General features: G+C 45.0%; 1 long non-coding RNA gene across 1 annotated transcript in view; it reads right to left on the reverse strand.

Moving 5' to 3' along the window:
• Nucleotides 1-17,919, reverse strand: part of LOC119160077 (uncharacterized) — a 343,900-nt gene extending 325,981 nt beyond the window's left edge. The window contains exon 1 of the long non-coding RNA XR_012888404.1: nucleotides 17,569-17,919. This is a non-coding gene — a long non-coding RNA (uncharacterized LOC119160077). The remainder of the gene's footprint in view (nucleotides 1-17,568) is intronic.
• Nucleotides 17,920-23,230: the final 5,311 nt, after the last annotated feature.

A 23,230-nucleotide genomic window follows, 5' to 3' on the forward strand; every position in this document is an offset into this window, starting at 1 on the left:
CATGGCCACCAGCCGTCCGAATCTGCGAGTTATGTCACGGCGTGATTACTTTTATTGATTGATTGATTTGTGGGGTTTAACGCCCCAAAACCACCATATGATTATGAGAGACGCCGTAGCGGAGGGCTCCGGAAATTTCGACCGCCCGCCCCGACGCGGTGGTCTACTGGCTAAGGTACTCGGCTGCTGACCCACAGGGCGCGGGTTCGAATCCCGGCTGTGGCGGCTGCATTTCCGATGAAGGCGGAAATGTTGTAGGCCCGTGTGCTCAGATTTGGGTGCGCGTTAAAGAACCCCAGGTGGTCTAAATTTTCGGAGCCCTCCACTACGGCGTCTCTCATAATCATATAGTGGTTTCGGGACGTTAAACCCCACATATCAATCAATCAATCAATCGGAGATTTCGACCACCTGGGGTTCTTTAACGTGCACCGAAATCTGACCACACGGGCCTACAACATTTCCGCCTCCATCGGAAATGCAGCCGCCGCAGCCGGGATTTGAAACCGCAACCTGCGGGTCAGCAGCCGAGTACCTTAGCCACTAGACCACCGCGGCGGGGCCGGCGTGATTACTTTCTTTAGCTGCGAGACCTGTTTCCCACTCAATACTGAGTAGTCAGCGCCGGTGTCTACTAACGCGTCAACCACGTAACCATCAATCGTCACTGCTATATCAAGTGAAAGCCGGTCGTATTGTTCAGTGTCATTAGGTCTCTGAGTCGGTTAGAGGTCTTCAGCACTTCGATGTTCAGTTACCCCGCCCCCAGAAGTCGCTCCAGTTAGTTTTCCCGGTGGGGACTTGGAGGCTCTGCGGTAGAATACCGCTGGGGCAGCGATTAAAATCGCCTCGGCGACTTCATCGCTGCCCCAGAGGACTTTTTTTTTTTGCCTTCATGTACAGCATCGAGGTGATGCTTCTTTTGGAGAAGGGGTAATTACGCATGCCACCATTGATGAACAAGCCGCTGTAGCTCATACTTGTTTTGGGCTGAGAAGAATAAGAGAACATTTTTGTTGCTCTGCCTCAGGTGAACTGCTGGCTTTAAATCTTGTTTTGCTCGTGATACTATCTTGTGAAGAGTTGCAGATGTTTACATAACCAGTATAATTTGCACTTGCGCAACGATGTCAACTCGAACATGCGTATTAACAACACCAGAAGCTAATATGAAGCGCTGATGCTCGCGAAGATGCTGGCTCTGGGCACTGCTACATAAATCAACTACAGCGCATGACACCTAACCACAATTAACGTTAACGCGACGTGACGGCTGTATCAAAGGAGTACATATGCAATGTTTATAAAATTTAGTAGGCAGCACTGCAACCACTATGGACGTTTCACGAAGATTATCGTCTATTTGAAAAGTAGTTCCGAGACTTGGCGTAGCTCTGTGGTAGAGTGTCTGACTGCCACGCAGAATGCTTGGGCTTGATTCCTGCTGGGACCCTGTTATTTATTGTTTGCATTAGTCGGGCGGTAAATGCTGCCTATGTCAGGTTTTTCTTAACACTGACATTTGTTCTATGCCTTCCATGGGTCGACGCTAGCGATGTCGGGTATCGCTTTACGCTCACGCGTTAAAATTGCCCATATGTGTACTCATAGTTCCTGGGAAGATACTAAGTGTCAATCACCTGTGGCACATACCCGCATAACAGCAGCACGTACCCGTCCGTGGGTATGTGCTACTGTCTGGCAGGAAGTGTTTGACGACGAATGCGAGGGGATTGTGACATTATTCATGTCTTGACCAGCGCGTCATATTCGTCAAACCATCTTACCTACCTCCCATGCTAATTCTGGTTCACGCCAAGTTTAAGAGGTGACCACGAGAGCACCCAAACGTAAGCGGCAGATAGATAGATAGATAGATAGATAGATAGATAGATAGATAGATAGATAGATAGATAGATAGATAGATAGATAGATAGATAGATAGATAGATAGATAGATAGATAGATAGATAGATAGATAGATAGATAGATAGATAGATAGATAGATAGATAGATAGATAGATAGATAGATAGATAGATAGATAGATAGATAGATAGATAGATAGATAGACAGACAGACAGACAGACAGACAGACAGACAGACAGACAGACAGACAGACAGACAGACAGACAGACAGACAGACAGACAGACAGACAGACAGACAGACAGACAGACAGACAGACAGACAGACAGATAGACAGATAGACAGATAGATAGATAGATAGATAGATAGATAGATAGATAGATAGATAGATAGATAGATAGATAGATAGATAGATAGATAGATAGATAGATAGATAGATAGATAGATAGATAGATAGATAGATAGATAGATAGATAGATAGATAGATAGATAGATAGATAGATAGATAGATAGATAGATAGATAGATAGATAGATAGATACGCTCAAAGTCACCAACGTTCGCTAAGAAATACTTCGCATTTAAAAAGCTGCATTCAGCAGCTTGAGGGCAACCTGCCCACCTCCCACACAGAGCTGTTACTGCGGTTGAAAGCATGCCATATACATAATGCACGAATAGAACAGCAAAAACAGTAAACAAACACCGTAAGAAAGAATGAACAAGGGTATTGTGTAAACATTTGAAAAACTCAAGAGAAGAAAAAAACCGTCGTGATAACGACAAAAAAAAAACAAAAACAACAGATGAACAGCGAAAGAAATCATATAAATTTCACGTAGGCTTTTCAGCGACAGAATTTATTTATTTATTTATTTATTTATTTAAAAATACCTTACAGGCCTCCGTTGAGGCATCGTGTAAGGGGGGCAGTACAAAAAGGTGGACTTCCATAGTAGTCACAAAAACACAAAATTCATGAACAGCGGTCAAGTAACACTGCAGATTACATAATAAGAAGAGCAGTAAAAAAATAAAAAGAAATCAACAACACTAGCAAAGATAAAACAGATAATAAAGAAATATATAAGCGACACTACGGCGTAATACAATAAGAGACTGCAAAAAGGTAACAATGAAAAGAGCACACTGCGGTAATGGCAAACATTTTTACATCTCGTTGGCCAGAAAACTGGTCAATGTGTCACGACAAGCATTAATGTCTGTCAGACATGCGATGCTATCCGGCAGGGAATTCGAACATCGGACTGCACGTGGAAGCGCAGAGCAGTTGAAAGCACGTGGTTATCCGTAAATGCGGGTATAGCTAAAGTGATTATGAAGCCTGTGTAACATGAAGTAGGGTCTTTTCAAGCATGGTAGTGTTGTTCGATATGAATGAATGAATTTGTGAAACAGTGTCAGCAAGGCATTGTCATGTCGAGTACCCAACGATTGCAATGAAAGGCTAAGTTTGATTTGTGTGACGTTAGACTGATAGCTGTAATCGTTAGAAATGAAGCGGCTTGCCCTGTTCTGAATTCGTTCCAACATGTCAGTAAGGTATTTTTGGTGAGGGGACCAAATTGGGGGAGCGTACTCGAGTTGAGGGCGAACGAGGGTAAAGTATGCTAATTTGAGAAGATTCGAAGGAGCATTTTTTAAGTTTCGTCGCAAGTAACCCAAAGATTGGGAGGCTTTGGCTGGAACGGAGGTGATGTGTTCTGACCAAGAAAGATTTGTAGTGAATATAACGCCTAGATACTTATATTGTGTAGCTATTGCAACAATGTCTTTATTGATAATGTATGAATGTGGGGAAGTTATAGGCTTCCGAGTAAACGACATTAGTTGATATTTTGACGTATTCAATGACATTAGCCATTTACTGCACCAGTTACTAATTTATTCGAGATCATGCTGAAGAACCAGATGGTCGTCTGTATCAACTATTGTGCAATAGACAATGCAGTCGTCAGCAAATATTCTTATAGTGGAGGACACGCTATGTGGAAGATCGTTATTAAAGATGAGAAAGAGCAAAGGGCCGAGGACGCTTCCCTGTGGTACACCAGAAGATACTTCAGTTAAGGAGGACGAGATGTTATTTGCAATAATGAACTGGTAACGATCATAAAGAAAGATCTGGAGCCAAGATAAAGTGAAACAGTCCAATTGAAGAGCTGAAAGTTTTAAAATAAGGTGACAGTGTGGGAATCGATCGAACGCCTTCGAAAAGTCTAGAAAAAAGCAGTCAGTTTGTTGGTTGTTGTTAAAGTTAGTGTGTAGGTCTGTAACAAATTCAAGCAACTGTGTCTCGCACGATATGCCTTTTCTAAAACCATGCTGATTATGAAAAAAGAACTTGTGAGTTTCAAGGTGTCTGTAGATCTGCGAGGCGAAATGTGTTCCAGTAACACATTATCTGGTCTCAGAGAATGGATACACTGAGACCATTTTCTTTGTGAAACCAACTTCAAATAGTCGGTAATCAAAAATGTAGCACTTCGTCTCCGTATATCGTTCTGTTTTTGTTGATAATCGAAGGTTCTAAATGCCGAAATTTATAAAAAGAATTATGTTGCTGCAAGGATGCCAGTTGCCTTAAAGAGCCGTTATTCTTAATTATTTTTTTCAGTATATACAGGCAACAAAGCCTATATGTGAGCAAAGATTCAGTTTTTATGGAACTAAGCTTTCCGAATAAAGAAGCAGCATGCCAAAAATATGGCACCCTGGAAAACAAGGCGTAAGACACTTTTTTTTCTTTGTAGTATCACGAGGAATGTTTTCGGCTGTAGTGGTCCCCTAGACTAGAATTACGTATTCAACCAAAGAAAGAAACATTGATTTATATTAAATCTTGTTAATGTGTGTAGTAAGATAACTGCAATGACACCGCATAGTACCTATGCTCTAGATAATTTACTAAGTGACTCACTTGGCAATCCCATGGCATAGTTGCAGAGAAATATACATCAAATGATTCGAAATACGGTAGCATTTCTATTTTCAGTGTTGTCGAATTCAATGGGGCTTAGTTAAAATTGTTTATTACGCAGATGAAACATTACTGCCTTTGTTTTCCTACATCAATCTTAAGACGATTGCTTGTCGCCTACTTGTGTATACTTGCAAGCGCCTTATTGACTCGATTTGACAATTTAGAACCCAAGTCAGCCTCAAAAAACATACTGGTATTGTCTGTATAAATTACGCACTTTATTAATGAGTCAACATTTACCATGTCAGTGATGTACGTACATTATGAAGAGGTACGGTCCCAATATGCTCCCCTGCGGGACGCCTGTTACAGATTTTAATTCTGAATGGTCCCCAGATATAGCTATGAGTAGGCATCTGGGTTGAAGGTAGGATGTAAGAATAGAATGAGCTACGCTCCGGATACCATAGTGATCAAGTTTTTAAGCAAAACATTATGACTTATAAGATCAAAAGCCTTTGAAAAATCGAGAAAAATACCAAGCGCCATTTTCTTTACCTCAAATGTGTGCAATATAAACTTTTTGGGTCGTAAGGGCTAATTCAGTTGACCTGTTTTTTTTTTTTTGAAAACCGAATCGTGCAGGACTTAAGACATGAACTTGGTCAGTGACTGAACAAAACTGCTCCAATATAACTTTCAGTAAACCTTTCGAAAAAAAAAACAGGCAGCACTAATACAGGGCGATAATTTGAAAGATCATTCTCGTCACCTTTAGATCTTTAACGTTACTGTGACCTTTGCGGTCTGCATGCTTCAAGGAAAAAAACCTGTTGTCAAACAAAGATTAAAATGTACTCAAGGCAAGAAGCAATTATATTGATACGTGTATGGAACTGTCGCCCCGACACAGCTGAATTGGCACCCAAACGAAGAAGACGACAACGTGGTTGTTGTGGGTTATTCGCCTGCTTTTAGCATTGTTTCAAATCGTCGGCATTCAGATATTATGGAGTTGACAGTGGCACAGTTCTTGCACATTAGTATGTTGAAAGCATCATCAGCAATGCCTTTCAACACGTTGCTGATCTTGTCCGCCTCGGACATGTTTTTGTCAGTCTTCTGGCACAGAGCCAGTACGTCTTGGATGTACGTGACGTACGACTCCGTCGATGATTGAACACGCGACGCGAGTTCCTGCCTGGCTGCCATCTGACGAGCAACTGACCGACCGAACAAATCGCGAAGCTTTTGCTCGCATGTGTCCCAGCTGGTTAATTCTTCTTCATGCGTCTCATACCAGGCGCGTGCCGTACCACGTAGGTAGAATAGAATATTTGCCAGCATAAGCGTTTCGTCCCATCTGTAGTGCTTGCTGACGTGCTGGAATAATGCGAGCCATTCTTCGATCTCTGTGCTGTTCATCCCGGAAAACGTGCCAGGGTGGAGAAGATGGGGGCGAATCACAGGTGAGGGAGCCGGCACGGATGGCGAGGCCTGAGTGCCGGTTTTAGGCATCGCGGCTTGGACAAAGCTGGCGTCCACTGCGGAGTTCTAGAGCCAGATTGTGTGAATACCCAGCACCTCCACCAAAAGATGTTACGGGGAAGATTTATTCACTGAGAGCTGGTCTTGCTAACGGCTTAAAGAGCGCACAGTCAAGCAGGCCAACGGGAGAAGCTCGAGAGTGCAACCCACAACAACCACGTTGTCGTCTTCTTCGTTTGGGTGCCAATTCAGCTGTGTCGGGGCGACAGTTCCATACACGTATCAATATCTATGACGAAATTTACCTGCGTTATTCCAATAACATATATAAGCATCAGTGGCTCTGCTGTTACTGATAAAAACGAAGAAATAACTTATTACATAGAACCCCCCCCCCCCCCCTAAACTGACAATCAGGTAGGCTCATGTACGAGAGGTCGATACCATCATATGCCTGACCAAGGGACAAAAAGAAAGTCATTTAACGCATTAGCAAGATCAACCCTTTTTAGTTCAATTCCTTCTGTCAGCACTGTCGTAGTTCTTTCAAGCGCTGTCGCAGTTATCGGAGCGAGTGTCCTCCGATGTTTATCAGGGCGTCCTGCAGTTAAGTTGAACAGATTAAAATGACAGTGCTTCTCAGCACACCTTAGCTGTTTTGTGAGAAGTTCTTAAACTTTTAATGATTTTACTGCTTTCTGCGTTTAGTTTGCATAAATAAGCTGTACAATATGTTCGTCTTTTTTATAAGCTTAAGCAAGCTCTTATCTATCCACAGTTTGCGACATATTGTCACGACGTCAAACAAAACAGAGGTCTTGCGCAGAGATTAAGACACCAGAAGTAGGTCGATCTTTTATTAGAACGCGCAAGCGAGTTCTTCTTTTTCGTCCATTTCGTAGTCCTTCGTGACGCATGCGCAACTGCCATCGTCTTTCTTGAGCAAGCCCGTGACATTTGCCTGCCTCCGATAGAGGCATCGTCTCGATGCGCAACTTAGGCGCTCTACCAGGCGTATGAAGTGGTCGCGCCAACACGGTGATCGGGGGCTAATTAACTCGATAAATATGGTTTCATACACATGACGTGCACGACTTCGGGTAAATGCTTTTGGCGCTTAGAACTACAATCAGGGTCGGGAAAATTTTCGTAGTTCACATCGTTCAAGCGTCGCGTGACGCTGTATGGGCCAAAGGACCGTCTTAGCAGTTTTTCAGACAGTCCACGTCGACGTATCGTAATCCAGACCCAGACATTGTCGTCTGGTGTGTAGCTAATGAACTTGTGTCGGGGGTTGTACCGTTGTGCATCTTGATGCTGCTGATCACAGATGCGCACGCGCACGAGCTATCTGGCTTCCTCGGCGCGCTGAGTGAATTCTCCGGCGTCTACATGGATGTCATCACACTCATGCGGCAACATGGCATCCAACGTTGTCATGACTTCGCGACCATAGATCAGACTGAACAGTGTCATTCCATTGGTTTCTTGTCAAGCGGTATTATAGGCAAAGGTCACGTACGGCAATATCTGATTCCATTTTTTATGTTCCGTGTCAACATACAAGCTGATCATGTCTGTGAGGGTCCTATTGAGATGCTCCGTCAGTCCGTTTGTCTGCGGATAGTATGCAGTTAATCTCCAGTGAGCTGTACTGCTGAGTGTGAGAACCGACTCCAAAAGTTCTGCGGTGAAGGCAGGTCCTCTGTCTGTGATCACTGCTGTTGGAGCGCTATGCCGAAGGATGATGTTTTCGATGAAGAACTGAGCGGCTTCTGCTGCTGTGCCACGCTACATAGCTTTACTCTCCGCTTAACGGGGGAGGTAATCGGTGGCCACAATAATCCATCTGTTTCCTGTTGTGGAAGTTGGAAAGGGACCCAGGAAATTCATTCCTATCTGGGCGAACGGCTTTGCCGGTGCTTCGACTGGATGTAAAGACCGGTTGGCTTGCTGGGAGGTGCTTTGCGTCTTTGGCAGTCAGTGCAAATTCGCATGTGATAGCTAACAGCAGCAAGTAACTTTGACCAGTAGTTCTTGCATCGTAGTCGACACAATGTTCTGGTGTAGCCTAGTAGACCAAAAGTTGCTTCATCATGACATGCTACCATAATTTCTTTTCGGAGAGCGGCAGGCACGACGAGCAAGTGCGGGTTGCCGGTTGGTGAGAAGTTTTTCTTACGGAGAACATCGTTTCGCAAGCAAAAAGATGGCAGTCCTCTAGCAAATAACCGCGGCACGTCTTTACGTCGTCCTTCTAAATATTCAATGAGTGGTAACAGCTCAGGGTCACTGCGCTGCTCTCGTGCAATAGTGGTCGTGTCGACAACTCCCAAGAATGCCACATCGATGTTTTCGTCATCAAGAGCGACAGTCTATACTGGCGACCGTGAGAAACAATCGGTGTCGGTGTGCCTCTTTCCAGATTTATAGATGATGGCCATGTTGAACTCTTGAAGCCTTAGGCTCCAGCGCGCCAAACGGCTAGATCGATCTTTAAGGTTGGTGAGCCAGCACAAAGAGTGAGGGTCGCTAACAACCCTGAAGGAGCAGCTGTACAAATATGGACGAAATTTGATGACCGCACACACCACGGCGAGACACTCTTTCTCAGTAGTCGAGTAGTTCTCTTCTGTGTGAGAGAGAGTTCTGCCGGCGTAGGCTATTACTCTTTCACAGCCGTTTTAATTGCCACTGCACCAGAACGGCACCGAGACCTACATTACTGGCGTCAGTGTGAAGTGGTGTAGGGGCTTCCTGGTCGAAGTGCGCAAGGACTGGAGGTGTCGGCAGGCGTTGTATGTCATTCATTGAATGCCATTTGCTCCTGCTAACCTCAAAAGAAGGGGACGTCCTCACGTGTGAGTAGTGTCGATGGCGCCGCAATAGACGAAAAGTCCTCCATAAATCGCCGGTAATAGGCGCACATTCCTAAGAAGCGTCTCACGGCCGTTTTGTCGCGTGGTGCAGGAAATGGCGCCAGAAAATATCTGTTTTAAAGTTTTCATCAGAAAAAACGCCCAGTATTATTCCTTAAATGATTGCATAAACTTGTCATAAGCCGACTCTGCACTTTTTTTTTCATACACATCATCCCGTGTGCATCGAAATGACTCGTCGCCCAGATGTGAAAGAGAGACACCCATTTACTGCCAATTCTAGCGGCGAACTGTCCCAACCACGTGCGCGTGCCCCGATTCACCCTTTGCTTCCTCTTCTTCGATAGAGTGCGGCATGCTGCAAGTTCCTCCGTTATTGTTTTGGAACATCCTTCCAGGGGGCCCAAGATGAATCACACTCGTCGAAGGTGAAACTTCCGTTGTAGCAACATACTGAAAGCTCCGGGTAAAGGATACGTTTTGGGTAACATTAGGCCCATTGCGTTAACCTCAAACTTTGTAAAGGTAATTGAGAGAATCCTGAACGTTCGAATAACAAATTTCATCATTGAGAGAGAAATTCTGTATCCATCCCAAATTGGCTTCAGATCCGGATGCTCCATATGGCAGGCCCATATAGACCTTGAAAGTCGCATAAATTTAGCTAAGCGGGAAAGAAAATATGCTGCGCTCGTCACTCTCGATATAGCAAAAGCATACGACAGCGTTGAGCATATAGTTTTAATCAACCAGCTGCACAACTTCAACTTCCCAAACTATATACAATCATGGATAGCAGAATTTTTACGCAATAGAACGTTTTATTGTTACCAATGCGGCATCTCGTCTTCTAATATGTGCAAACAAGAGGTGTCCCGCCAGGGGCCGTTCTTTCCCCGGTGTTGTTCAATATCTTGATGAGCTCTATACCTCGGCACCAGGACGTCCACACTTATGTATATGCGGACGACATCGCATTGTTTTCAGCAGCAGAGGACATTCATAGGCTATTTAAAATGTTACAGACATACCTATCGGCCATAGAAATGTGGCTTGATAGCTTACATCTGTATTTAAATGTCAAGAAATGTTCTGTTTTAACATTTCCACTCAAAGACTCTTTTCACATTTTGCTCTCCTATCACCTGGATCATATCCCTCAAGTAGTGAATGGGAAATATCTGGAGGTAACCTATGACCACTCAATTACTTGGAAGACACACATTGAAAACATTGCAGCAAAGGGAAGTCGTGCGATGGGAATATTAAGCAAAATTAGTAATGGTCGCTTAGGTATGCGGAGAAATACTCTTATCTCAGTGTATTGTATGTACATTCGCCCGGTGCTTGAGTTTGGGTGTGTGTTATACGCGGGGGCACCTGCCTACAAGATACATCCTCTGGTAGTCATAAAGAGACAAGCCTTGAGACTATGCTTAGGTCTCCCCAAGTTCGTTTCAATCAAGATCTTGTACCTGGAAGCTAGGGTTCCCTCACTTGCGACCCGTTTTAAATTGTTAGCTACACAGGCATTTCTTAGGTTCTATGAATCGCCGGCAAGGCGCTTAGAAACAGTTTTTACTGACCGTCCTGACTTGTTTTTTGGACACTACTGGCTGAGATCTCGTATACCACAAATTTTGGTTATACAGTGCTTTCTAGATGATTTAGATGTTCAAATTGATGCTGTTCCTTTAATCAGTACTAATAACAGTGCCATTGAATTACAGTGTGATGATATATTTCCAAAAAAATTCAAAATTCATGCCGCTCAATTTTTATAGAAGCTATATTAAGAGATTGCCTGGAACATACGCCAATACAAGCAGTCACAGCAACTGATGCGTCACAAAGGGAAGAAAAATGTGGAATTGGTATTTTTTCTCTTCCCCTAGACTGGTTCTTTTCGCTTTGCCTTCTTGATTATGTGCCCATATTTGAAGCAGAATTTTTTGCGATAATTTTAGCTCTTCGTAAAATAACTGCTTCAGTAAGAACCGCAATAATGTTAACAGAGTCACTATCAGTATGTACCGCCCTTACTGCAGATGAGAACTCGAATGCTCAGAACGCTATTAAAGCATTAGTTCCCTCGCATCTCAATCTGATCAAACTGGTCTGGGTTCCTGGACATAAGGGCATTTATATGAATGAAATGGCAGATGCGTTGGCCAAGTCATCTTTAAATGGGCCTGTTATTGATGTATTACCGGCATCGAAACTCTTAATAGGCGCTAGATTAAGAAGGAAACTACTGTTAGAGGAATTTTCTACACATTCAGTAACAGCCACATCAGAATTCAAGCACTTGTTATACCATTGGAATAGTAAAATATGTCAAACGCGAGGAATAAAAGTCGCAATCACTAGACTGCGCTGTCAAATTCCACAGCTGGATTTATATTTACACAGAGCTGGTCTGGCAGCTTCCCCTCATTATCCTGTTTGTGGAATAAATGAGTCAACTGAACATTATCTCATTTATTGTAATAGATTCTCTGTCCTACGTAAAAACACTTTAGGAGCCATTTGCCACCTTAACGGAATAGATTTAAATGCTGAAAATGTGCTTTCTTTCGGGGCTTTGTGTCTAGGCCACAGTGACGGGAAGATGATTGACGCATTGCACGAGTTCGTCAAAAGTTCAAACAGGTTTAAGTGTTGAAATCATTGTTCGGTAGATTTTGACATTTCCAAATTCATATTAAATCAAACACGACACTTTATTGCATTACACTACGGATTACTTACAATTCAACCATCAAATTTGTCTTGTTGCATCTTTCTTTTATGACTCGTAAATGGATTATTTTAATCTGTTATTAAACAAGAAATTCATGAAAACTATCCGGTTCTTGGCCAGTTCCCCAGCGTGGGTGTGCGCCACATCGTCAAGGATCTTGACTTGACTTGGCCTGACAAAGATAGGTGGGCGGCTCACTGGCATGTTTTCTGCTGGCCAACTGCAAGGTGTTGGCGATGAAAAACCTTGCGAACGTTGCGATACTTGTTCTTTCAAAAGCCCCAAGGTCGAGAAATGGTGTCTTAGCGAGATGTTTCGGTCCATCTGTAAGCAATGGGACGGTGCGAAGCGCTTGAGCTCGTCGGAATCGCTGTTCTGACATCTTCGTGGTGTAATGCATAGCTGAGTTGCGTTAGCGGGACGATTTATACGGTTTACCGGTGATTCTAGCGTTGAGCCAGGCCTGTAAGCCTCATGGGATTCCTCAATCCGAACCATATTTGTGTCCTTTCTGCCAGATGGCGTACGGTCAAAGTGAGGCAAGTAGTTCGGCGAATTGCCCTGCGCCAAGCTGCCCTTATCGTCGAAATCGTCCTCGAAGGAGCTGTTATGTGCCTGTCGTTCCTTCTGTAGTCTGCGGTCGAAGCGTTCTTGGGCGGGCTTTCGCAGTTGATGAACAGCACTTAATTTCTTGCACGCCGCTCTCCTAGCTTCTGGCAGCGCCTGAGAATTGCGGTCATTGATTTGCGGCTGTCGTACACCTTCACGTACTTGAGACCAACCATTATAAGGCACAAATTGTTCCTGGCATACTTGAGAGCGGTGAACTCGACGCGACGAATGTCGAAGACGCAACCATGGCCGGTCTGGAACAAGTCGCGCAAGGTCGGCGTTACCACCATGGCACTGCTGATGACGAAAACTTGTGCATTCACGACGACTGTCGACTCACTGGCCTGGCATCTCAGATTGTTCCATGCTCCTCCGCTGGCCACAGCGTCATCAAGTCGATGTTGCTTATTTCCCTGCTCGAATGTATATTGGAAGTGGTGCTTCTCAAAGGTTCGAGAATGCCTTCTATCAATTCCGATAGCATCGAAAAGAGATAGAAAGGATACGTCGATGTTCCTAGTGGAACCGCGACTCACAGCAAACAGCGCGCTAGACGGGGAGCTGAAGTCGGACTTCAAGATCTTGCACCATCCATCCGAAGGTGGTTTCGATCGCGCGATTATACTTGCGCTGATGCGATCAATTTTGCCACTTGTGACTTGCCAATAGGCGTCCGATCCTGTGAGGACATTGATCTCGTTCGGTTGCTACGTACTCGGTTGAAAGCGGTCAGCTACGTTGTACTCCCGTTCGAGAAGTAGGTGCGAAATGTTGGAGTGGAGTCATGTTCTTGTGACAGAGCAATTTCAGGAATCGTTAGCGCTTCTAAGGTAATCGCTGAATCGTTGAACTGGCTTCGAAGCCGCACGTTGACACGCTCGGTGCAGAGTCACCTTCGAGACTTGGATCCTCCGAAAGTGACAAAGGAGGGCTCTTCTTTTCCCACGGCGGAGCACTGAAGCATCTTTGCCAGGTTTGCACGAATGTAGGTGCGCTGACTGCCGCTGTCGAGCAGTACCCGCACGAGGAGTCGGTGGTATCCAGACTCTGCCCAAATTCGACCTGTCTGTAGCAATACGTCAGTGGACTTAACGTGACCCTGGGTGGTAGTGACCGTTCGCGTGGTTAAGGGGGGTGATTGAGAAAAGGCTGGGGATCCTGCGTTAGGGTGTGGATCTTCAGCTTGGCGTGATAACTTGCAGAGTATGGTCAGGTGGCGTCGCTTGCAATTACCACATCTAAGATTGAATGACTTCCTGCACATTCCAGCGATGTGGTTTCGTGTTCCACGGCGGAAGCAACAACTGGTGTACTGTAGCCTTGCCCGCTCCTCTTCAGCCGATAGGTTGGCATTGCAAGCAGCGATCATGTGATCCTTGCTGTGGCAGAGTGGGTACGTCAGTCTAACAGGCAAGGTAGACCCCGTTAAGGCGGAAGCTGATGTTATAATTTCTGTGCCATACGTTTCTTCGGATATCTGGGTTCTGGCTTCGTCTTTCGACACACGACGGGACTGTAACCGGCCCTCCTCCCGCATTTCCACTTGAATGCGGAGAAACGGAACTCCTTGGCTAGCCTCGTTCGGTCTTCAGGGGTTTCGGCGATGCTGGAGGCGCAGTTCGATTCCTTGGATTTCTGTCTGTACATAATGGCAAGATCCTGTGGCAGACATGGCATCAGGACACAGTTTAAGACCACAGCGTATTGGTCGGGCGGAACTCCAAGACCTTCCAAGGCACTAACGTGGAACTGCACGCTATCATGCAGCAGACGAAGCTTTGAAACCTCTGACGAGTTTTTCACGGGGCTTAGCGCAAGGAGATGATCAACATGCTCGTTCACAAGCAGATCCTGGCATCCAAAGCGATCCGTGAGGGTCTTGATTGCAAGGTCGTAATTTTGCTCCACTAGAAAACCTTCAACCACTCGCTTCGCCCTCCCGGTTAAGTAGGTGAGGAAGTACTTAAATTTTGTGATGCGTGGCAGCTCGGTATTCTTGTGGATAGCGTCGAAACGGTCCGAAAAAGACTGCCATCCACGGAGACTACCATCGAAAGTCGGTATGTGTAGCTTCGTTAGCTGAACTGAACGCTGATGGTGATCTCTCACCTGGCGTGCTGTGTCGGTGGAGTTCGGAGACGCGAGGCAACTAGGCCCGGGCTCAGTTGCTTGAGCCTGCGTTCTGGCCATCCTCTCACGTTCTTGAAGCCAGAAATTGGCGCGCGATACCGCGTAGAGAATTTCTCGTTGTATTATCGCGCCATTCCTACTTCGTGGTCGAGGATTTCTTCATCTGTGATCACAAGGATGATGCCATCGAGCTTCGACAGTACTGCCTCCTTGTCCTTGGGGTAATTCATGAGGCCGTTAATCTGAGAGGCGTCAGAATCCGGTTGTTGCAGGAGGTCCGTTAGCAGTGCCTGGGCTCGGGTGACACCAGATCTGATCGAGCCGCGCTTCTTCCGAAGGTGGTCAGAGTTCGCCATGGCCGCAACGTGAAAAATAGTCTCTCGAGGGGCAGTCCCGCGTTTCGTGGCGCCAACAATGTAGCGAAATGAATCGTCGCCCAGACGTGAAAGAGAGATGGCCATTTATTGCCAATTCTAGCGGCGAACTGCCCCGACCACGTGCGTGTGCCCCGATTCACCCTCTGCTTCCTATTCTTCGATAGAGTGCGGCACTCTCCAAGTTCATCCGTTATTATTTTGCAACACCCTGTGACCCTAGCAATAAGTTCTCAGAATGCAGACGAAGTGATAGCATTTATGAGCCTATCATAGAGCGCTTGATGTACCTGTTTATGCTTTTCAACAGCGGCAGCGATGAATATGAACACCCGGTAAGTGTTCACTAATTTCATAAACCAAAACACCAGGTTTTACAGAAGACATCAAAATTAGCTATGAAAAAGTTTAATGCAGTTTCACACGTTTCCATTACTCGCGTAGGCGATGTTATAACATTCTGACAGAGATGAACATTTAAGAGATTGTATTTCTAATTTCAGCTTATTTTCGGTGAGCATATTTATGTTAAGGTCACTTCCAAGAACTGTATGTTAAATGTTACTGTTAACTGATTCTAGCAAATAATCTAAATATGATAAAAACAGCAGATAATATTGAGATGATGACTTTTAGCAAATACAAAATATAATATTGTCACATTTCACTGCTACAGTGTCATAGTGCTGACTAGTACAACAGAATTTCGAGAGAAGCTCACAGTTGAATAAATCAGCATTGAAACACTTCCCCTCCCCCCTCAATTCAAATGGTTCACGTTAAAAAGTTTCTACCAGGTAATGCTATACACATCGTCTTCTGAAGCAAACCATGTTACTGAAAACATGACAACACCAAATCGACATTCTGTTCTACCGAAAAAGCAGTCAAGTTCGCCTCTCTTGTTTCTCCCAGATTTTAGGTTAAAATGTATGCAACTGTAGTGATTCGAACCGTGACTTTGCATGATAGTATCCAAGTCTGAGAAGTTTACTCATCCCATAAAGAAAGTCACAGTTTCACCGCAAGGGCGAAGCAATGAGTGCGATAGCGAAAACTTGGAATGTAACGCTGACAACAGCTAGCAGATCGAAACGTGCAGCGCACTGCTCCCGCACTAATGACACACGAAAACAACACAGTACGAGAGCTAACTAACAACGTTTACAACTCGACGCTTGACGCGCTGTTAAAAAAAGGGTGCACGAAACGTAATCACACAGATATGAGTGCAGTATGAAATGAGTAGGACACGTACAGATATGAGTGCGAACTAACGAGTGTCCAGTTACTTCGCTGCGTTTGAAAAGGGCGCTCTTTTTGCAAACGGGGCCTGCCCAGAGAGCAAAATTGACTTTTGTGTCCCAGGCAGCTAACGCAATCATTCCGGTGAAAGGCCGAGGTGCACGATTCTTCCCACCGAGGGATAAGCGCGAGTGCACAAGCACTTAGCCACTACGCCCCCCCCCCCCCCCCTGCGTGGGGCGAAGAACGCGTGGGAGATTAGCACGCGTTGGCGTACCGCGATGAGCTGGGGGCCGAGTGCGGGCGGTGTTTTTTTCTTAGTTGAGTTTTTCTATATATAGGCGCGTATACATATCCGGTGCACGACGGCAGCTTTGACAACGGCAAAAGCCAGCCGAGACTGTATATGTAATTGCTATCACAATAAAACAACTCAGATAAGAAGCAAGGTTAGCTATCGAATTTCAAGTGCTGGACAGTATATCGAGGCCATTCTTGCAGAAAATGACAACCGCAGATTCGTTCTCATTTTTTCAAACAAAAATTTTCGCGTTCACGTGCCACACGAAGCGATAATTATTTGCATTTGTCTATTTTCTTCCGTCACGCATCATATTCCGGTTCTGCATGCTCCTGTTTTCACCGATTTGAACATTAGCACTCATGTTAGGCAAAACTGCGTTTTTAGACCCATTTGTTTCGCAGAGAGAGCTCTGAAAATCGGACGACGATTCCGGGTACTCTGCCTTGCTGCGAAGCAAGCCTATGTACCGCCTCTACATCAGTAACTGCCATATCTGACAAGTTCTCTTATTTTGCTGCTTCATGTAGCTTTCTGGTGAGATTTGTGTTATCGATGACTGGTATTCCGAGCACTTGAACGTTAAGCTTTCTGCTGCGCCATTCACGATCGTTTATAGATGCACTGAGCTGCTGAATGTCGCTTGCTTTGAATTTTCTTCGAGCTTGGCTAGTTTTTTGTTCAAGCTAGTTCTTTTTCCTGGGCAGTTTGACGACTCATTAAGTCATCGTATTTTTGAGACATTAGCTGGAGTGAGGCTCTTACTTCGTCAACCTGCTGTGGCAAGCTAGTAAGCATGTCTAACCATAAGCTATTTCTGCCAAAACGACCGAAAGGTCGGTATCCACACCTGTCTTTTTGCTGTATTAGCTTTTGGCGCTCTGCATACCGCACATCGCCACGTCCTTATTATACGCCTACTTTCGCGTTTACTTTTGTGTGTTGCTTCACTTCAGCCAGAACAATTGCCGAGATGTAGCCGTACTCACATTCGGAGCACTTCATGAAGCGTCCATCTGCAGGAAGGGAGTCGTTTCAGGAGCGGCATTGCATCTTCATTCGCCGCCCACCAAATTTACAGCCGTCAGAATCTTTTACTCGAAAGCTCCGACGCCTGGCCTCGGCTCGCTTGGACTGATGTCAGCGCCGCAAAGCGTTGAAAATGATATGCTTGCTGCAGTTAACGACAGATGGATAGCGCGTCAGTTTTACTAGTAAATTTCTGTTTACAGTCTGCCTGACCGGCGTGTCGAATGCACTGACTTGGCATCCTGTTTCCACCACGTTTCGCTCATGGCTACATTATGAACGCCTCCTCTATTTTACCAATGCTAGCCTGATGCACCCGATTCAGCTGTTCATCACCCTCTCATCAAGCTCTTTCCTGCTCCCTCCCATAGTCTAGCCATCGCGAGTGCTTTGTTGTCATGGGAGAGAGTGACCCTTCATGCAGAGACTACGGCACCCCTAATAATCAAATCGTTGTTTTGGGACATTAAACCCCAGATTTTATTACACGCACAAATATTGCAGTCCAAGAACACATCTTTCGAGCCGCGTGAAACAAGCGGGAGGGCAAACTTTAAATTGCGAGAACAGTTATTTATTGATTTATATGTAGGATTTAACGTCCCCAAACCACCTTGATTATGAGAGACAATGATTATAAGAGACGCTGCAGTTAAGGGCTCCAGAAATTTTTACACCCTGGGTTTTTTTGACGTACACCAAATCTGAGCTTACGGGCTAACAGCATTTCCGCTTCCATTGGAAATGCAGCCGCCGAAGCTGGCATTCGATCCCGCGAGCTGCGGGTCAGTAGTCAGGTACCTTAGCCACTAGACCACCACGGCGGGGCTTGCGAGAACAGTTCAATGCACGCTGTCTGAAAATAATGAATTGGAACATGAACAACGCCGCCGCATTTCAGATATCCTGAAATATAACGTGATTCCACTAGGGATGTCAATAGCGTACGACAAAATAATAAAGACACCAAAACAGAGCCTTGGGGCACCCCAGAGGCGACCGCGGCGACTTCAGAAGAAATGCCGTTGAGAACCACAGACTGTTGTCTGTGCGAGAGGTATTCGCGCATTCATGTAATTACATTTTTGTTCAGTTTGTAGGCGTATAGTTGGCTAATAAGAAGGTCATGGGCCACAATGTCAATCGCGTTGCGAAAACGTAGAAAGATGCAATCGATTGCCTGCCTTTTGTCTATTGCTGTGGCCAAATCGTGAGTAAATTCTACTAACTGTGTACTACAAGGAAAACCTTGCTTAAATCCATGTTAGTTTGCATTTAATAAGGTATATTTAGCAAGTTGCAACATAATACAACTATATATAGCGTGTTCCATTAATTTGCATGTAATACTAGTGTCACAAACATGTGCTCAAAAAAGAGCGCGCCGCCGAATTCTGGCGACCAAGCGCCGGAGAGGCACCTCAAGGTCAACGATAAAAAAGAAAACAAGCATCCAAAGACCCCTCGGAAGCGTGGTTTCGCCGACCAACCTCCTCACATCGGCGGCCGAGCAAGCCCTGGAAATATCTGGACGGAAAAGGGCGAGGTGATGCAGAGTTGTGTCACGTGTCGCAGACGGCCCTCGAAACGTCTCGCTCTTTCCCCAGCCTTGGCTGTGCATCGCGCCGACGAAACGATTAGACTTTTCTGGAATCTAGCGCGAAAGGTATTTAAGCGAGCAGCGGAGAAGGGAGATAAAGAGAAGAAGAAAGTTTTGCGCAAGTGTGCGTAGGGCAATTCCGCCGTGTCGGCGAAGGCTTCTGTCCTCAGTGACAAAGCAGGTAATGAAGAGGATTTCCGCCTGAGGGGTGAAGACTCATGCTACAAGCAGAAGAGTGTCTACCGCCAGCGAGCGAAGACGCGTTGCAACAGCTGCGCGTGGGAAGCCGACGTGTTCCCGGCGAAGAAGTTTGGTGCTTGGAGAGCGGCCAATTGAAGACGCGAGCTTTCCTGGAAGAGAAACTTCGGGGGCAGCGGAACGACAACAGCGCTGGACTTTGAGTGAGTGATTCTTGGAAGAGTATCATTCAGACTTTGTTCCAAGGACTTTGGACTGAACATGTTTTCGAACTCTTTAGTCTTTAAGTGTATTGGTTGTTCGATGCATGTGACTGCATTGTAGCGCGTATTGTTGTTTGTGTCCGTTGTTTCGAGTGTGGCTTATTGTTGTGTGTAGTACGTTGTCTGATTGGTGACATATTACGTATTCAACTATTGTCGAGCGTGCATATTTGTGTATCGATCAATCTGCCATATTTGAGAATATAATTTTGTTTTGTTTATCAACTCCCGGCTCTGACTCGTTCTTTGGACCACAGCCGGCGTATGCTGGCGCGCCAAATAGGACCACTTCTGAATTGTCCACGCTTTCGTGGTGCAGTTCGGGGGGCCGATACTTCGGCCCATAGAATTAGCCCGGCGATCCCCTCTCTATAATTAACGGGACCTGTGACAACTTGTTAAAGACACTGGCCTGTAGTTCTCAACGAATTTTTTAGGTGCACTTTTGTATACAGTCACAACATTATCTAACTTCCAGTCACTGCATGGGGACGGCGCTTGTCTTTAAACTCTTTTGAAGAAGACGGCAAAAATACGAGCATAAATATTCAGAACAACTACTAATCATGGCTGCTGCTACATCGTCGGGTCCAGATGCCTTTCCAGGAGATAAATTTGCTAATAGCTTACGTACACCTTCCAAGGTAAACTCAGCATGGGGCATTGCTTCATTACATAACGAAAAATTCACACTTACCGCCCGAGATTGGTGATTACTAAATACAGAAAGAAAAGTAACTTTTAAATACCCCAGCTTTTCACTTTTCATCATCAATTACGGTGCCTAAGTATTTAAGAGGTGGAACATAAATGCCGTACTGATCATTACGCCGGATATACTTCCGAAATTCTTTCGTGTCTTTCACCAAACGTTCCCCAAGCTGAACGAAACAAGTTTTCTGAGCCGATTTGGTCATAATCTTGAAATCAACCTTCATCCTTTTTATTTCCGCTATAGGTTTTCCGTGGACCTGTGCTTTTTACACTTTAATTACACCCTCCGCACTTTGTGCAGCATGATGCGTCATTGCTGATTAAACAACGGCTTATCCTTATCATGTTTGGACGAAAGCATCCGCGTCGGAACGAACTTGTCTCGAAGATGGAAAAGCTTTTAAGATTAAACCACAACTGCTCAACGCTCAAATCATCCGATGTTGTATCAAATGTGGAGAATTACGAATCTAACGACCAATTTATTTTACGAACAAGAATACTTTTCTCGGCAGTTTCTTCACCATAGATGCATTTTTAATACAAACATCAGCACCGACAATGTTGCGGTCGCTCAAACTAGCTAAAGCATGAACGTCAGATGCAATACCAGACCCATTACACAATAGCAAGTCCAAGACATGGCCAGTACCATCATCACGCGATGCACTACGGACCCATTGATCAAATGCATGAGTGCCCATTAGATCAAAAAAGGAGGAGTAAAAAAAACAGTTACTGTATTCCTGGGAATTTCACATGCCCAGTCTATTTCCGGTTGGTTAAAATCACCTTCAACGAAGACACAGTCGTTTTTTAAACACTCCAAAAAGTCGGAAATCTTGATGAGCTACTCACAAGGCGCGTTAGGTGGACGATGGTAAGAGCCAAACACCATGCTGATACCTTTTTCCAGCCGCTTTCGACAAAAGACTGCCTCTACATCAAAAAGTGTGCAATGCAAATGAACGCAAAGTATACTATTCTTTACAAGAATAAAGGCACCTTCACCACGAGGATTTCTATCCCGCCGAAAGCAGTTGTAGGTCGGTGGAAAGATTTCGGAATCAAGAACAGAAGAATATAACCACGACACAGTGCCTATCACAACCGCCGGCTGAAGAGTACGCAGTAAACATTGAAAATAGTCTGTCTTATTCTTTACGCTTCTGAAATTTATTAAAAAACAATTAAAGGCAGTAGTTCCGTTGTACGCTTATACAAAGGTCACTGTTGCACTACCTCTCCCATCGAATTATCAAGGCGAAAACGTCTTCCCTGTAGATGAAGCGTATCATACTTCAAAACCGCTTTCTGGCCTTTCTGCTCATCTACTTTCGCATAGTCCCACAGCTTCCTTCTTTTTCCCCTGATAGAATATGAAAAATCTTCAGGTATGTTGTAACTAGTGCCTTTGTGTTTGAAGGCGTCCGAGATCACAGATTGGCGGCATTTATAGTAAATGACTTTTACTATGGTTGGAGGTGGTTATCCTGCCATGTATGTCCCTATGCAATGTGCACGCTCAACACCCAGGTCTGTGACACCAAGCCTACTTTTGCACAGTTCTACAATGAGTTCATCAGATTTGGTGGCAGACTCGTTCGCGGATGAATCGTCGAAGCCATGAAAGACCAGGTTATTTCTCTTTTGCCTCTTCTCAATATCATCAATCTTTTGAGTAAGAGCCGTCAAGTCCACATGGTGACCCTGCTGCTGATCAGCCATTTTTTTCGCAACGGTATTGCTTGCACCATCGACTTTGCCAATCTTACCTTCCAGTGATAGAATATGAGCCTTCAAGTCTGAGACATCTAGGGTGAGTTGGTTCTGTTTTTCTTCGATAGATATCAACTTCGACATCATTTTGTTTTGCCCATCAAGGAGCTTAGAAAATTGCGCATCTGTCGGCCCTAGATTAACCTCAATATCTCCGCCACACAGTAACAATAATAACAAATTTAAAGCGCTGAACTGCGAAAAATGACAAACTGACGTTTAGACTGCGTTCTTCCCGACCGCGACCGAGAAGGTAACATAAAAACAGCCCTTGGGTGGAACTGACAAGGCAGTTTATAGTTTCTTTTAAAAAATTTCAAAAGTACCAACCTGCATAAGCATTAGAAAACCGTATGGTGAGCGCTTCCGCCATGCTGCCGGTTTTATGCCCCACCGCCAAATGACCTTACGGACTATTTGTACCAGCAGGTGACAGCTAGAGTCACCGGGTGCACATTGTTGTCTGCTTGAAGTGCAGAAAACGTCAAAATCTTTTTTGAGGAAGCATTCCTTAAGGGTTTCCAGGCAAATGTCTGGCAGTGTTTTGATCGAAGACGGCAACAGGCACACTTCGTCATGAGCGGGTCCCAGCGGCACCACTGAACAGCCATCAAAAAAAAAAAACCCAGTGGCACACAGTCGTCGCAAATGGATGCTGCCCGGTGTGCTGATTTTAAAGTGACATATCAACCTTCCCCATTAGTGCTTCGTACATCATTGGGAAAAGACAACAAAGTGATTCTGGTGTAGAACACCGAGTTGGCGGTGTCAAGCTCTTGCTGTCGCCGGGTTTCACTGTGGGGTGTAGGCTAAGTATTGAGTGGTCTTAGTTCTGAGTTTTATTTTACAGTCTCTATAGTTGATTTTCTTTGCTTTTGAATTTACCCCAATCTGTTGTGCTGATGTCGACCAATTCTCCTGGCCAGGCGCGATCCGCCTGGTCAGTGTCACTGTCAACTAATGAATTACCGTTAGAGTTATCCTTTCGCAGTGGGGTCAGCAACATTCCTGTCACACTTGTGCCTACAAATGGAGGTTTCATCAGGCTCACGAACCCTCAGGCTGTCC

The sequence above is a fragment of the Rhipicephalus microplus genome, chromosome 2, assembly GCF_043290135.1.
Source record: "Rhipicephalus microplus isolate Deutch F79 chromosome 2, USDA_Rmic, whole genome shotgun sequence".
NCBI lineage: Eukaryota > Metazoa > Arthropoda > Arachnida > Ixodida > Ixodidae > Rhipicephalus > Rhipicephalus microplus.